Genomic DNA, 17,646 nt, shown 5'->3' with positions numbered 1-17,646 from the left:
TGTCAGAATCTCCTTATATTTGCGCAGATTTTCTTAAAATGTGTGCAGATTTTTACAGACTTTTGCCCGCGTGAACGAAATTTTTTCGGATCACGGGTAGATTTTTTTCAGTTTTCGAGCACATTTTTCCGGTTTTTCGAGCAGTTGCAGACATTTTTCAAAAACATCTGGCATCTCTGGTCAGCGTCCATCATTCCGTCTTCAGTTTTATTAATTTATTCCGTGGCTTTAGTCTCCAGTGTTATTGTGTTGCTTGTCTCTGTTTATCGGTTTTGATCGTTTTGATTGAGTGTTCACGAGTGAGGTAATTATAAATATGAAGTGAAATCAAGCAATTAACATTTTTCAATTAAAGGAAATTACTTCTGCGTGGTACAAACCGTCGAAGCTAGCGGTCACTGTGGTTCCGTAGAATTCAGGAAAGGCAGCTACCTCAATTTAAGAATTTGGCTTTTATCATTTGCTAGAACATAACGGTAAGTAGGTACAACACTATGCTGTATCGTATTTAAATAATTTTACAATTCCATTTCTAGGAACTTCAATGAAATTTACACCAAAGGAAGATGGTGCATTTGACCGCGATGAGTAGGTGAGAAACTATAAGGTTGCGTTGTATAAACAGGATACCATCTGGCCGGAGGTGTAAATCAGGACCTTTCATAGTTTCAAAACCCACCCTGGTAGAGGCAGTTATAATAAAACCGGAGCGCTAGCCCCGCAATTACTTTGTATGCTAATAGTTGTCCGCGAAGTCTGTGCTTAATAGATAATAAGGTCAAGTTTGTACAGCGTAATGTTCGTAACAATACTTTGCCTTTTGTTTGATTTACGCTTTTTTGATTTAACTGTTATAGATGTGAAGAGTCAGATAAATGAGTAGAATGCTTGTCTGAGAGGCACACTGTCGCAGTGAAAAAATATGACATCGAGTGGTTCAATTCTGTTAAAACCGAGGGGCATTTCAAAGGCGTGCGACACGCCTCGCGGGACAAATTTCTGAGCGGGACATGTTGTTGAAATGAGGGACCGTATAGTCACTTCATAATTAGATGTTTAACGATTTCAACACCTAGAAGATTCCTCTCGTCACTTCGCTGAGATTCAACAGAAGAAAAAATTCGTTTGCGTTGTGTCTCGAATTGGTTCACTTTGAAAACCAGGACAAATGCCAGAATATAAAAAATAAATCAGTACGCTCAAATAGGATCTCAGAATTAGGACATGCCCTGCTAAATCAGGACGGATGGTATCCCTATGTATAAATGTACATATATTATTGTTTTGAACGCTTCGTATCGTATTTGTGATCGAACGCAATTTGGTCGAATAAGTTGAATATATGATGTTCACTTATACGAGAGTGTTGCATCGATTAGTTCGTAAAAGGGATACTTGGTCAGCAATAATAAAAGTGTTAAAAATATCTTTTTTTAATACTTTTACTATTGCTTACGAAGGTTCATTTGTAACTCAAGTGTTTTATAGTAAATTATCAATTGTTCATTTTGTGTGGCTAACCAATTATTTATTTGCTTTTATTTGCTTTGGCGATTAGGGCTTGTTATTCGTAGGGATTTAAACCTACTTGTCAAGTAAAGAGAACTAATCTTACAACTAATTTAGTTGCTTACTAATTGACTATGAGGAAAGCTTATCGTAGCAATTGGGGATTGCAGCGATTTTTATCGAATGTTGGGAATAATTTTATTTGACATAGCTTCTAACATTTCGATACCAGTAAGTCTGTAATTTGAGTGTACCAAACCAATGATGACGCTTTAAAATCTTTTTCAGAATTTAATTCTGAATCCTTCGAAGCGTTTTTTTCTCGTTGAACATTAAGTCGATCAGGTTGGTATTGCATAAAGCATTGCTGGTCTGAAAATTTGTTTGTAAATCAAAAGTTTATTCTTCAAACAAAGTTTAGGGTTACTAGTAATTAGACGACATAAAAATCATATATAAATTAAAAGATCATTTAGTTTTTAAAAAAACTTTAATTTGACCGTACTCGGTCACACTTCACTTGAGACTGATTAAAGACTATTTTACAGAGGCCTGACTGCCCTACCTGCTGTCCTAAAATCTGCTGACCTAAGACCTAACGACGATGCAGCACTTGGCGACGTCAATCCGAGTTCCACGTTGAATACTTTGATGGCTCCGGGCTCCAATCCTGCTGACTGTGCTGTCTGGTTGTTTGCGCGTGGCTTGGTTTCTGGTCGCTTAGATTCAGCGACAACTGGTGTTGAGGATGTTCCGTCTTTAACTCGTCCCTCCTTAAGTATTGGTCGTCTCGAGCAATTCCTTGTCCTCGCTATAAGCCGATATTTTATGGTTACGAAAGCTAAAAGTGCTGACATGCTGATGGTGCTGATTTTTTTTTTTTTAGGGGGGATTTGTTAGTAGCTTAAGTATTTATGATAAATATTAGTAAATAATGAGTATGTGTGTCCAATCACAAATGGTGACTTCTCAACACTGTTAGAAATTTGTAATTTTAATTGTTAGGATTTGTTTGCTTTCGCAATTAGGACTCATCATTCGTAGGGATTTAAACCTACTTGTCAGAAAAGGGGAAGTAAACTTACAACTAACTTAATTGCTAACTTATTGGCTATAAAGAGAGCTTATCGTAGCAATTGAGGATTGCAACGATTTTTGTCGAAAATTGTTAATAATTTTTTTTGACATAGCTTCTAATGGTTCAACACCAGTAAGTCTATGTAATTCGAGTGTACCAAACCAAGGAGGACGCTCAAAATCATTTTCAGAATTTTATTCTGAATCCTTTGGAGCGTTTTCTTCCTTGTTGAACAGCAACTTGACCAGATCGGTACAGCATAAAGCATTGCTGGTCTAAAAATTTGTTTGTAAATCAAAAGTTTGTTCTTTAAACAAAGTTCAGAATTCCTGTTAATGAGAGGATATAAACATCTCGTATATTTGATGCACTTGGCTTGTATACTCTCAATGTGCTCTTTGAAAATAAGTTTTTTATCATAAATTAGTCCGAAGTACTTAACCTTGTCGGACCAACTTGAAATAACCCCATTCATCTTGACAACGTGATTATTGTTTGGCTTGAGGAAAGAAGCCCTAGGCTTATGCGGAAAAATTATCATTTGAGTTTTAGAAGCATTGGGAGAGATTTTCCACTTTTGCAAGTAGGAAGAAAAAATATCTAAACTTTTCTGCAATCGACTGCATATGACACGAAGACTTTTTCCTTTTACGGAAATGCTTGTGTCATCGCAGAACAATGACTTTGTGCATCCTGGAGGCAAATCAGAAAGATCTGAAGTGAATATGTTGTACAGGACTGGACCCAAGACTGAACCTTGAGGTACACCTGCTCTGACAGGAAATCTATCAGATTTTGAATTCTGATAGACAACCTGCAGAGTTCGATCAGTAAGATAATTTTTTAAAATTTTGATTAGGAAAATTGGAAAATTAAAAGTTTGCAATTTCGCAATTAAACCTTTATGCCAAACACTGTCGAATGCTTTTTCTATGTCTAAAGGAGCAGCTCCAGTGGAATAACCTTCAGATTTGTTAGCTCGTATCATATTAGTAACTCTGAGCAATTGATGAGTTGTGGAATGCCCATGGCGAAATCCAAACTGTTCATTTGCAAAAATTGAATTTTCGTTGATGTGTGACATCATTCTGTTAAGAATAATTCTCTCAAACAGTTTACTTATTAAAGGAAGCAAACTGATTGGTCGATAACTTGAAACTTCAGCTGGGTTCTTATCCGGTTTTAAAATGGGAGTAATTTTTGCATTTTTCCATAATTTGGGAAAATATGCAATTTTGAAGCAGCAATTGAAAATTTTCACTAAAAATTCCATTGTGCTCTCAGGGAGATGTTTGATTAGTATATTAAAGATTCCATCGTCACCAGGTGCTTTCATATTTTTGAAATTTTTAATAATTGATTTAATCTCATTCAAGTTAGTTTCAATTATTTCTGCAGGTAAAAAATTCTGGGAAGAAATTAAATCAAATTGACGTGTGACTTCATTTTCAATTGGACTCACAAAATTCAAATTTGAGTTATGAACACTCTCAAACTGCTGAGCAAGTCTTTGAGCCTTTTGTTCATTGGATACAAGAAAACGTTCACCATCTTTTAAAACTGGAATAGGCTTTGAAGGTTTCTTAAGAATCTTCGACAGCGTCCAAAATGGTTTTGAATATGGTTTCAATTTTTCAACTTCAGTCTCAAAATTTTGATTTCTCAGAAGAGTAAATCTATGTTTAATCTCTTTCTGTAAATCTTTATAAATAGTTTTAAAAACAGGGTCACGAGAACGTTGATATTGACGTCTGCGGACATTTTTCAAACGAATTAGAAGTTGAAGATTTTCGTCAATTATTGATGAATCAAATTTCACTTGAGCCTTTGGAACAGAATAATTCCTGGCATCAACAATTGCACATTTTAATGCTTCCAAAGCGGAATCAATATTCACTTCGTTTTGCAAATCAAGCTCATTATTGAAATTTCTCTCAATATGAGTTTTGTATCTTTCCCAATTAGCCTTGTTATAATTAAAAACAGAGCTCATAGGGTTTAAAACTGATTCATGTGATAAAGAAAAAGTTATTGGAAGATGGTCAGAATCAAAGTCAGCATGTGTGATCAAATCACTACATACATGACTTTGATCTGTTAGCACCAAATCAATTGTTGAAGGGTTTCTTACAGAAGAAAAGCATGTAGGACTATTCGGAGACAAAATAGAATAGTATCCTGAAGAACAATCATTGAATAAAATTTTGCCATTGGAATTACTTTGAGAATTATTCCATGAACGATGTTTAGCGTTAAAATCGCCGATTATGAAAAATTTCGAACGATTTCTGGTGAGTTTTTGTAAATCACCTTTAAAATAATTTTTGAGCTCGCGTGTGCATTGAAATGGTAAATATGCTGCGGCAATAAATAGAATCCCAAGTTCAGTTTGAACTTCAATTCCCAAAGTTTCAATAACTTTCGTCTCAAGATGGGGAAGAGCACGATGTTTGATTCGGCGATGAATAACAATTGCAACTCCACCGCCGGAACCCTGAATCCTATCATATCTATGAACCACGTAATTGGGATCATATTTTAATTTAATGTTAGGTTTCAAAAATGTTTCAGTAATAATTGCAATATGCACATTATTTACTGTTAAAAAGCTCAGTCTCATTGGCCTTCAATGAGCGAGCATTCCAATTTAATATTTTAATTGTTTTATTTAAAATCATTGCTAAATTTTAAATTAGAAACAATTTCAATAGTAAAATTTGTGCCTATTTGAATGGCTTCAAACATTGATTTTGCCTGCAACATGGCGTTCATAAGATCGAACATTGCCTGTTGCAAAAAAGAAAGTTTACCTGCCGTAATAGGCCCCAGGCAGTTGATATTAGAAAAAATATTTTCGGCAGCAATATTAGCTGGGGCAATAGGTGTACAATTATTTTCTAGTGTGTTTTGCTTACGGTCATTTTCGAACTACCAACACTAGGCGGTATAATGTTCGAACCACCTGTAACCTGTGCATAAGTTAAACGGGTATGCAAAGGAGTAGGTAAACTATGCGTCACTGGTACGCTTGGGGAATTTTGTTTTGAAGTTGGTTTTAATTGAGAAATTGAATTTTGTTTACCTTGCCTTGCCTTAACAATTGCTAAACGGACTGGGCATTGATAAAAATTTGACATAAGGTTGCCGTTACAATTCGCACAGCGAAATTTTTTACTCTCTTTCACAGGACATGTGTCCTTTTTGTGAGAAGAGTCTCCACAATTAAGACATTTTTGGTCCATGTTACAGAATTTGGAACCATGGCCATAACGTTGGCAAGTACGGCATTGGGTGATATGCTTTTCACCTCCGCCATACTTCCTATAAATTTCCCACTTTACACGCACATTATACAAAGCATGTGCTTTTTCAAAAAAATTTAAGTTGTTAACCTCATTGCGGTTGAAATGAATTAAATAATTAACAAGGGAAATTCCAGTTCTCTGACTGTTTTCGCCTCGTGATTTTTGTTTCATTAGAATTACTTGGGTAGGGGCTATGCCAAGTAACTCTGTTAAAGTAAGTTTGATCTCATCAACGGTTTGATTGTTGGTGAGACCTTTCAAGACAACCTTGAACGGCTTGGCGTTCTTGGTGTCATATGTAAAAAATTTGTACATCTTGTCAGTTAAATACTGAACAAGACGATCACGACCCTTTACTGAGTCGGCTAATAAGCGACATTCACCTCTACGGCCAATTTGATAGGTAACTTTAACCTCAGAAACAAACGTTGAAAGTTCCTTTTTGAATATATTAAATTCAGAAGAAATAGTTACCACAATAGGTGGAACTTTCTCCTTTTTTAAAGATTTTATATTTTGTATAGTTTCATTATTGGTAACTTCCATTTCACCAGCTCCATGCTCAAGCAAAATATCAAAAGGATTGTCACTACAGACACTCGAAGTGTCAGAAAGAGATGCCTCTCTTTTCCTCCCCGCAGCGATGCGAGGTTTCTTTTTCCGTCCAGCCATTTCAGGTGATACGAAAAAAGTTAAAACAAATGTTAAATTCAAAAGTAGGTAGTCTTGAGAAAGACTGATGGGAAATAACTTTCAGGTAGTCTTTAAAAGACACACTGACAAAACACAAACTTTGAAGCTATAGGCAGTCAAAGACCAGTCCACAAGCAACCGAAAAAACGTCTGATCTGTAGGACAGTTCAATACGCACTGTTGATGGTGCTGATAATTATTGATCCATTATTGTAATGGAATTTCATTGTTTCCAGCTGCTGTCTGTTTTTCAAATGGAGTTCATGCAACTCCGAAATGTTAACGTGTCGTTCTGTGTGTAATGTTCTGATTTCTGGTGGTTGTATTGGAATTATTGTTGGGTGATCAAACCAAAGTTCATAATTTTCAAATAGCTCGTGATTTACGTATAGTGAGCAATTTTGAAATGTTACTAGGTGGATTCCTGTAAGAGTTCGAGTGTTGACGCAGGTACCGTTGATGACTACGTCTTGGTGAACGGCTATCACCAACAATGTTCCTGGTCCTATCATTCTCGTTTCGGTTGCTGGAGGTTTTTCTATCATCTTGCATTGTCCTTGTTGTCCTCTTAAGAGTGGTGCTTCGCAAAGATCGTTGCTGATCTCTATTAACTGTTTTCTTTCGCAAATTGTAACTTTGTTGTTTTCTCGGCATGGTGATGCGATGGCAAAGATTCGCTCTGAGTTGATGAATACTTTCTTGTTATGTATCTGAACGGTGTGGTTCAACCGTGGCAGGGGTTCGATGGTAGTTCTTCTGTAAACTGTTTGGGTGAGCCTGGGGATGTTGACGCATATGATGAGTGATGATCTTCGGCGGAGTACTGTTGTCGTTAAATAGCTGCTTGCTTCGTCTACGTGTTGGATTTCTAAGCCCTGCTTTGAGATTTCCTGAATGATAGTTTCTAGCTCTCTAGGTGTTAAGATTAAATTGTTTATAATGTTCACTTTCGCCAGCATAACGGCATATTCTATTGATTTTAAATTTTCTAAAAATGAGTCTAATTGCAATACAAGTATGAATTTTTGATTTTCAGATAGTACATTTTCCTGTTCGGCTATTTTATTCAAAATATTTTGGTGCTCTCTGATCTGGTTATTTATAAGGTTTAATCTATTCTCAAATTTTGAATTGATTTTGATTTGCTTATTATTTTGTTTCACTAAAACATTGCCGTTTTTTCTAAGTTCGTCTAAGTTTGAATTGATTATCTTTAAGTCTTCTGAGTCTAAGTTGCCTGTTATAAATTTGATTGTGCTTCCTAAAAAATCTATTGCTCGTCTATCTCTGCTTGGTTTGCTGATCAAAGTATCGAAAATAAATTTGATTTCTTTAAGCTTGAGTTGAATAATTTCTGAAAAATCTGTTGGTGTGTTTTTAATTTTGTTTACAATGTTTTCAATTATTGTCAAGGATATTTCGAATTGGGCAAAATCTATCACATGCAATAGTCTATCATGTCCGTCAATTATTCTTCCTTCCCCCCTTTGAAGAATCAACGCTCCTGCGTTGTTAGTAATGTCGTGTATTTGAATGGTGGGATGTGTATGAATGGATGGTAGGATGGAGGTGGTGAGTGCTATGATGGGAATCAAAAGCGTCCGAAAGGATGGTTCCATTTTTCTCCGCTTAATATTTGTTCCTAGAATGAGATGGTAAAATGTCATGATAGAAATCAAGAAGTGTCCGTGGGTGGTTCCATTTTTTTTTTCACGTTGTATTTGTTCCTAAAAAAGAAATAGTGTTAGTATTGTTTTAATTATAGTCATAGAGTATCAGACAGAGGTTAGACACGCTTGACATTATCCTTGTGTGTTTCTTTGCCAGAGTCGTCTATAAATGTTCGACCGTTATTTTCTGTAACTGTAACTGGTACGTATTTAGCTTTGGTTTTCTTCTTGATACCTTGCACCTGTTTGTATACAATTTGGTTTGCTGCGAGATCTGGTGCTTGTTCTCTGGTTTTGTTATGGTACTCTAGATTTTGTTTTTTCGATTTGTCATGAGCCAAAATGACTTCATCGTAGACTTTGTTTCGATTTTGAAGGATAAGGTCAATGTCGAGCGGTCTCTCTTCTTCGTCTTTAAGGCCAAAAAAGGCTTCTCTGGGTTTCATTTCTATCATAGAGTGTATGCTATTATTGTACTGTGTGCATGCTATGTTGAAGATTTCCTTGATGCTCATTCCTTCATAGTTTGCTTGGATACAGCGGAAGATTTCTGCTATAGCAGAGTGAAATCTCTCGACTGTTCCGTTACTTTGGCTATGGTTTGGAGGCGTAAAGAAAATTTCGACATTTAGGTCATGGAGAAGTCCTCTTATTTCTATCGACCGTAGGGCTGGTTCATTATCGCACACTATTTGACGGGGTGTTCCAAAGATTTTGAAAAATTTGGTGCAACCTTTTCTTATATCTGAAATGTTTCGTGATTTGATGTGTATTAATGTACCGAATCTTGAGAATTTATCTAAGGCTGATAAAAATGTTACCTTTTCGGCAATGAAGATATCTATGTGAACTATGTCTAGGGGTCTATTTGGGTTTGGTGTTGAACCTAATGCTATTTTGTACGGGTGTCTATCGTACTTGTTCTGCTGACATGTTGCGCATAATTTTATGTACTTTTTGATCGCTGTTTTTAACTTTGGAAAGTAGAATCTTCTTGAGATTTGCTGGTGGTTCTCCCAGACACCTCTGTGTGAACGGTCGTGCATTTGTTCAATAATCAGATTTTGCTTCTCGGGCGTTCGGAGATCGATCAACATTTTTTGTGTGATAAATATTTTGAAAGTTTTCGCTCTATTGAAATGATTTTTATAGGTAGTTTGAATTATACCCATTAACTGTTCAGGACAAAAAATACAATTGGTCCGTTTTAGGTCCATGTATTCTTTGAAAATGCGAAAAATTATAGGTACACCGAAAACAAGTCTGGTGATTGTTCTTCGGTATATTCTCGGAAAAATCTGTTCGTAATTATCCGGTTCGTCCGGTCCAATTTTTAGAACAATTTGGTTGCTGAATACATTTAAAGGGTGTTCGGTGCAACTAATAAATTCTGAATCATCTGTGTCCGCTGAATGCACAGTTGCATCATCGGATGATGAATTTTCATGAACATTGAGTTCGTTTCTGACTCGTGAAAGGCTGTCAGCAACAACATTTTGCTTGCCTGGTCGGTAACGAATCTCATAATCGAATTCACTTAATGAAAGACGCCAATGAACTAACCTGTTATTAGTGTCTTTTAAATTAAGACCATACGTTAGAGGTTTATGGTCTGTATAAAGGATAAACTTCCTTCCGTAAAGGTAAGGTCGGAAGTATATGCACGCCCATACTACTGCAAGTAACTCTTTCTCTATTGCAGAATACTTTTCTTCTGATTTGTTAAGAGTCCTTGAAGCAAAGGCTATGGGTTTATCGTTTCCTATCTGCCCTTGAGAGAGTACGGCGCCAATAGCAAAATTGGAAGCGTCCGTAGTTAAAATAAATGTTTTATCAAAATCGGAGTATTGGAGAATATTGCTACTAGTAAGAATATGTTTGCATCTTTCAAAAGCGTCGATGAATTCTTTCGAGTGGGAAATCTCTTCGCCTTTTCTCAACGCATTTGTAAGAGGTTTTGCAATTTTAGCAAAATCTCTGATAAATTTGCGGTAGTATCCCAGTATTCCTAAAAAAGTAGGAGGGTGGTATTCAAGACACGACCGCATGACGTTGGACTACGGTATTCTTATATTCCATTAAAACAAATAATAGAGAGAATTGCAACTCTAGTATTTGCTGCAACTTTATCTTACAGTGCATTTCTGGATGCTGAGACGTTAAAACGTTATAAATAATAATATATACTAAAAGAATGAATATCTTTTATTTAATCGCTGTCATTTCATACATATTCGAATCAACCCTTTGTTTGCTGCACTACCAAGACAATTTAAATTTAATTGAGCGAATTGGTAAAATTTTCCTATCTAAGCAAAAAGCAAACTTTACGAAACTATCTGAAATTGGAGCCCAGAACGATTCAACCGAAAATTTTAAATTTGAAAATTGTTTGACATTTAATCGATAAAACTCATGCTAGGTTAGTTCCAGCCCAGCATATAACTTCATGTATTTGAAAAAAAAAAACGTTTGGTTCAATAACTCAATATAGCAAGAGCTCAATCACACGTTTTTCGGTAGTTGTTATCAAGGTTTGGGCGAGTGACAGGAAAATATCTTAACTTCTTCAGTTGTGATTTAGAGCATTTATAATTGTTTTGTTATTTTTCACGATAGCGACAAGTTTGTTTCTTTCTCTGTGTGCGAGAAACAAAAACAAAACCGCGCACCGAGAAACAAAAACGAAAATTTAATGAATCCTCATTGAGAAAACTTGCAACTCTTTTTACCAATAACTTATGATACTCAAAAGAACCCGTTTTGATCTAAATCAAATTTATAGTAAATAAGTGTTGATCATTCATAGGTAGTAATTTTTCCTCGATGAATAAAGACTGGCTGAAGAAGTTAAAATCGCTGCTGTAAATTCAAATGTGAATCAAATTCACAACTGTGTTCGTTAAGACGTTTCAATATTTTCAATGACAATAATAATCTTCGATAAACACCCGCTATAGTTATTCACACACATGCTATAACTATCTAAACACGCGTTAAAACTATTCATACACACGCTGTAGCTATAGCTATCCATACACACGCTATTCCTTTCCATACATCCGATACAACTATCTATACACACGCATAAGCTATCCAACCATGTGCTATTACTATCCATACATACGCTATAACTAATCATTACACACGCAGCAGCTATCCACACACAAGCTATAACTATCCGTACACACGCTGAAGATATACACGCAATAGCCATAATATGCTACACATGCTAGTGTCTTACACACGCTATAGCTAGCCATACACACGCAACAGCGCCATCCCTATCATCGCAAATGTCATAGCAATACAGATGCACATACGCTATATGTGCACACTGCACACACACCCAACGTTTTCACCCAACGATATCTGAATTGGATTACCGCTGGTGGGGTCCAACTCAGATCGAAGGAGCACCGAACTGAATGAAGAAATGCAGCTTCCCACTACCTCCGCCGCTGCTGCCTGATACCACCGCTCTGGTTCTGCTGCAGCTCAGTTTGGCCGCTGGAATCAGCCACCGCTGCTGATTATACAAGACCGGCCTGGTGGCTTTTCACTTGTTAACTGATGACTGCTATGAGACGACACAGGCTATTATATAGCCCAAAGCAAAAATCCATCCGCGAGCAAACAAGAAGCGAGCTTGTGATTGGTTGAATGTGCACGACTTTTAACACAACTTTTAACTAGTTTAGTATCGAAAACATATTTAAATTATTATATGACAATCTTGCGCAATATTTCCCCTATCAATCAAGCCATTGGTGTTTAGAATCTGTTCAGTGGTAATGATAAAAGAAGCATTTTAAAACGGTGTTGAAACACCTGTTGCAGCTACCGGAAGCGAGCTCGTTATTGGTTGAAAGCTGTGAGACTGTTTACAAAGTCAGATCGGTTGTATCCGTTAGTGTCGACTGTGCCTGTGAAGAGAGGTGGTGATTGGTTGCTCGGTTTGATTTAGACAATCGATGTGATTTATCAATTTTTCAATAGTGTATCTCGAACAATAGGTTATTTTTGTTACATAAATTCAACCGTAAAAGAATTTCTGATCGGTTGATGCCAAAACCTCGAAATTCTGAAAAGAAATGACTGATATATAAGCGCTCAAAACCTGACCACTTTTCCCTGGTTTTCCCCGGTTGAATTACTAGATTTTCAAATTCAGGTGCCTAACTTCGATATAGACGTTAGTCCAACGTCAAAACCGCGTAGCTCCTTTCCATTTGAAGGAAGAGGCCATTGTTGTATAATTCGGATTTTATCTGGGTTGGGTTTTACTCCATCTTGAGTCACGATATGACCTAAGAAAGCAACTTCTCTTTGTAAAAATTCGCTTTTATCTAGTTGCACTTTGAGGTTGTGCTTTTGTAATGTAGCAAATATTTTTGACAAATTATCCATGTGCTCTGTCAAACTTGTTGAAAAAACAATGATGTCATCCATGTATACTAGGCAGCTGACACCAATATGCTCCCGAAGAACGTTGTCCATCACACGTTGAAACGTTGAAGAAGCATTTTTTAAACCGAAAGGCATTCTTAGAAATTCATAGTGTCCGTTTTCCACACTAAAGGCTGTTTTCTGAATGTCTCTTTCGTCTACTTCAACCTGGTGAAATCCAGATGCAAGATCTAGAGTGGTGAAGTACATACAGCGTCCTAACTTGTCTAGGATGTCTGTAATATTCGGAATGGGATAACGATCGTCAATCGTTTTCTCATTCAGTTTGCGGTTGTCGATTACTAACCGCCATTTCCGCTTGCCGGAAGCATCCAATTTCTTGGGTACTATCCATACGGGTGATGTCCAAGGGCTACTCGAATGTCGAATAATCCCTTGTTCTAAAAGTTTGGTAATTTGACGTTTAACCTCCTCTCTATGGCAGATATAGCGATATGACTTCGTATGTATTGGCAAGTCATCTTTTGTTTTAATTGAATGCTTTATAGCACTGGTAAATGAAAGTTTATTGCCTTCCATGAAAAATATTTCTTCGTGCTGTGATATGATTTTTAGAAGTTTTGATTTTTCTTCAGCATTCAGATGGTCAATTCTGAGTTGCTTTCTCAATTTGTTATTCAAGGGTAAACCATGCATGGACATGTCGGGTGTTCCAATTTCGAAATTATTTATTTCTGGGTCAAGCATACCAGAATTTAAATTTATTTTGCACGATTCGTTCGAATAATTTGAAATTAATGCTTTAACGTATCCATTTTCGGCTGTGTATAGTCCGGAGAGGATAAAAACATCTGAAGTGATACTAACATTATTCTCGACGTAAAAATCTCCGGTTACATTAGTTGGGAGATTTATAAATTTTGTCTCATGTGCATTTAGGTACACTGACTTGACGTCGGGGTACTTGCGCTTCATTTCTATTGTACCGTAGGGAAATTTCAATTTGTTGCTCGAGGTGATTATGTCTGCTTTTAGGTTCTTAAGTGATTCATACCCTATAAGCCCGTCGAAGAACGGATGGAAGTCAAAAATCAGAAATGTTTGCTTAGTGGTGTTAGGTATTTTTGGGAAAGGGTTAAATTCTACAAACCTATTGATTATGTGTGAACCTCTGACATTTCTCACCGTAGTGGGAGTGGTGTGTCTACAATTTTCTAAATTATCATGTTTTTCAGATAGGTAATTTCGATTACTTCGTGAGTCGATTAAGAGATTTAAATCGCCTTTGTTCGTTTTCAATGTAATATATGGGATGAAATTATTTATGTCGTTCCCGCTGATCCGTCCGCCAGTTGAAAATTTAAGTCGTCGACGTTTTGTTGGTCATTTTCTTGCGTCTCGCGTTCCTCGTTTTCTGCTGTTGACTCATGTGTCTCGTTTGTCTGATCAATTTGAACGTATTCTGTTGGCTGTACTGCGAGATCGTTTTCGAAATATTGTTCGGGGTAGTAATAGTAATTGTTATCAAAAGGGTACTGTGGATAATTGTTATAATCGAATGGTTCGTGTTCTATATGGAAATTGGGTCTCTTCATGTAATTGATTCCTCTCGATCTTATAGATTGATCGACTTCCATTGGCACGGGTTTTGGCTGGAAAGCCGGCCTTGGGGCGAAAACATTTTGAGCGTTTGTGGGTTGCTGCCTAAACTGGTAGTTTTGGAAGTAGGGTTTCGGTTGGTAAGGATTTTGTTGTTGCGGAAAATTTGATTGGTATGGATTTTGGAATTTCTGTTGGTATGGTTGTTGGGGGAATTTTGGTTGTTGTGGAAATCTTTGTTGTGGGAATTTTGGTTGTTGTAGGAATTTTTGTTGGTATGGTGGTTGTTGGTATCTCGGCTGATATAATTGGTGAGGGGGTTTTTGTTGATAGGGTTGTTGTGGAAATTTCGGGAATGGCATCGGTTGCACAAATGGTTTTGGTGGTAAAAGTGGGTACTTGTTCTGAGGGGGTTTTATTGGTATAGGTGGTGGACGGTGTGTATTCCTCCCGTACGTAATATTATTTTCATCTAGACAGAATCTTAATGCGTCTTTTAGATTTTTCGGCGATTGTGCCCGAATTATGTGGCCTGGAGGATCCATCAGTTCTCCCAGAAAAACTTTCAACCCTAATTCTTGATAGAACGTTTTCTTAGCTTTTCTAACATCCGGGTTTTGCTCGTTTAAATTGAGAAGGTTAATTAATAGGGATAAATAGTAAGATATATTTCCGTATAATTCTTCAGTAGTGCCAACTTGTTTTATTTTTAGAAGATCTTTTGTGAGAGACGATTCATCTCTCTTATCGCCAAAATGTGTGATGAGAGTGCTTTTAATCTCCTCCCAATTTATTTCGGTGCCATACAGTTCCAAAACTGCATCGGCATCTCCAGTTATTTTTCCACGAACTGCTTGCATCCAGACATCATAAGTGGGTGTATTCTCCACTTGTCTGAACGCCGGTATAATATTGTCGATTGCTTTAATAAAACTATTTAGTTTCACAACATCACCTGTGAAGCAGGGAATGTCTCTGAGTATCTGTGGTGTTTGCATCGACTTTAAAATCAGATCGATACGAGAAGTAGAACTCTCGCTCGGATCTCTAGGGTGTTCTCTAGTGTGAAGTTGCAGATCGGAGATCTGTTCTTCTTTTTCGCTAAGCTGCAACAAAAGTTGTTGTAGCTGCATGGTTTGCTCTGTTATTTGAACTTTTAGCATTTCATTCTCGGCAGCGACGAGATCTCTGTTGCCGTCGTATTGAGCCATTTTGTTTAAAATTATACGTTTTGATTAGATTATTCGAAGATTTAAAAATTGTTAACACTTTTTGAGGATGATAATTGATATTCACTTCACAAGGTTATTTAAAGTATTGGTTCACTATATTTTTATTTATTTGCTTGTATTTTTTTATGTTAGTTTGATTGCTTTTTGTGATATTCAGAGACTCGCTTACGACGGGTGCGGGCTTGTCTCTCTAAATAAGTAGTGTTTATTTTGTGCCGGATCGAAATAATGCTTTTATTTTTTTCCAGAAGCTATTATTCGTCCTATTAGTGTTAATATAGACTAAAGTACTTACGGTTTTCTATGTTTGGTCCACGATATTCGTTCGCGGGGAACTTATTTAGGTTCGCGGATTTTGATTGTGATTAAAAACGCGAATCTCACGATATTCCCTCGTGGATGCACTAACTGCGGTTTCTAAATCGAATCACAATCCGCGCCGACTGCGCCACTTAAAAGATCATTTAGTTTAATTTAGTTTTTAAAAAAACTTTTATTTGACCGTCACACTTCACTTGAGACTGATTAAAGACTATTTTACAGAGGCCTGACTGCCCTACCTGCTGTCCTAAAATCTGCTGACCTAAGACCTAACGACGATGCAGCACTTGACGACGTCAATCCGAGTTCCACGTTGAATACTTTGGTGGCTCCGGGCTCCAATCCTGCTGACTGTGCTGTCTGGTTGTTTGCGCGTGGCTTGGTTTCTGGTCGCTTAGATTCAGCGACAACTGGTGTTGAGGATGTTCCGTCTTTAACTTATATATATATTGCACTATGCCTGTATACTTTCAATTTACTGTTTGAAAATAAGTTTTATGATTAAACTATCTGTTTTTTTTTAGTTGCTGGAGGAGCGATTACTGATGATGCGGGAGGAGAGGATGGAACAATGTAGCTACAACAAAACGACAACACAGAAAAAGAAAGGTGTAAAAGATTGTGTATTAGGCCACTTTCTGCATAGTTTTAAGTTATATATATTGTTTATTCAAAAGCAAGCTTAATCAGTAATCTGTAAATCTGTATTAGGACATAAAAAAGTTAAAGGGTATGTGCTTGAGTGCACAAACGTAGGCTTGACGTGGGACTATTGTGGGTGTAAAGATTCAATTCTGCCATAGCCATAGTATAAAACACACACCAAACGTACAAATACCAAACACAACAATCCATGAACACTTCACAAAAAAACACATACACCTGTCATAAACCATAGCATACAAACTAATAGGAAAAATAATTGTTGCCTAAAAAAGTATTCTGTCATGAATAAATTTACCTCGGATGAATGCATTTTTGCACACACATACACGTTATACACACTCACACGCTATATACACACACTACTCACAAGCACACGTTCCTCAGACACACCCACGCCACTTACACACATACACACACGCCACTCACACACACACAAACATTAACACACACACACAAACATTAACACACACAACGTTAACACACACACAAACATTAACACACACTCACACACACACACACACACACACAAACATTAACACACACACACGAACATTAACACACACACACACACACACGAACATTAACACACACACACGAACATTAACACACACACACACGAACAATCATACACACACACAAACATTAACACACACACACATTCACACACACAAATACACATACACACGCTAACGCTACTCAGACACACACACTTGGTATACGACACACTATACCTACACAAATTACTATCGGCAGCATCCAAACGGTTTCCAAGTCTCCCAATGGTCCCTTCCAACGGCATCCAATGGTCCCCAGTGCCGATCACGTCCAGTTTCGGGCTGTATTCCAACAACGATGTCTGAATTAGATTACCACTGGTGGGGTCCAACTCAGATTGAAGGGAAGCCGAACTGTTCGCTTTGACGGTCGACCAGGATATGAGCTTCTCTCAACACGGAATGTCCTTTTATAGCATCACTCAGTGTGGGGAACTTGGGTGATTGGGAGAAGAACCAATCACGTGGAAGCATCTCTGCTTTCTTTCTTCGTCGTTCACGTTGGGTGATGAATGCGATGCCAATTGGCTGGCATTGCTAGCCAATGACTGAATGCGTGAAATCATTTCGTCTATGTTTTTGAAGTCTGCGTTAGGGAAATAAACCAAT

At 37.2% G+C, this 17,646-nt stretch overlaps 1 long non-coding RNA gene across 1 annotated transcript; it reads left to right on the top strand.

Moving 5' to 3' along the window:
* Window positions 1-204: 204 nt before the first annotated feature.
* On the top strand, window positions 205-17,028 carry LOC129732544 (uncharacterized). Its single transcript, XR_008729284.1, has 4 exons — window positions 205-304; window positions 356-476; window positions 537-592; window positions 16,342-17,028. It is a non-coding gene; the product is annotated as an uncharacterized LOC129732544 (long non-coding RNA).
* Window positions 17,029-17,646: the final 618 nt, after the last annotated feature.

This window comes from Wyeomyia smithii, chromosome 3 (assembly GCF_029784165.1).
Source record: "Wyeomyia smithii strain HCP4-BCI-WySm-NY-G18 chromosome 3, ASM2978416v1, whole genome shotgun sequence".
NCBI classification, from domain to species: Eukaryota; Metazoa; Arthropoda; class Insecta; order Diptera; family Culicidae; genus Wyeomyia; species Wyeomyia smithii.
This window is presented reverse-complemented; position numbering and strand designations above follow the sequence as displayed.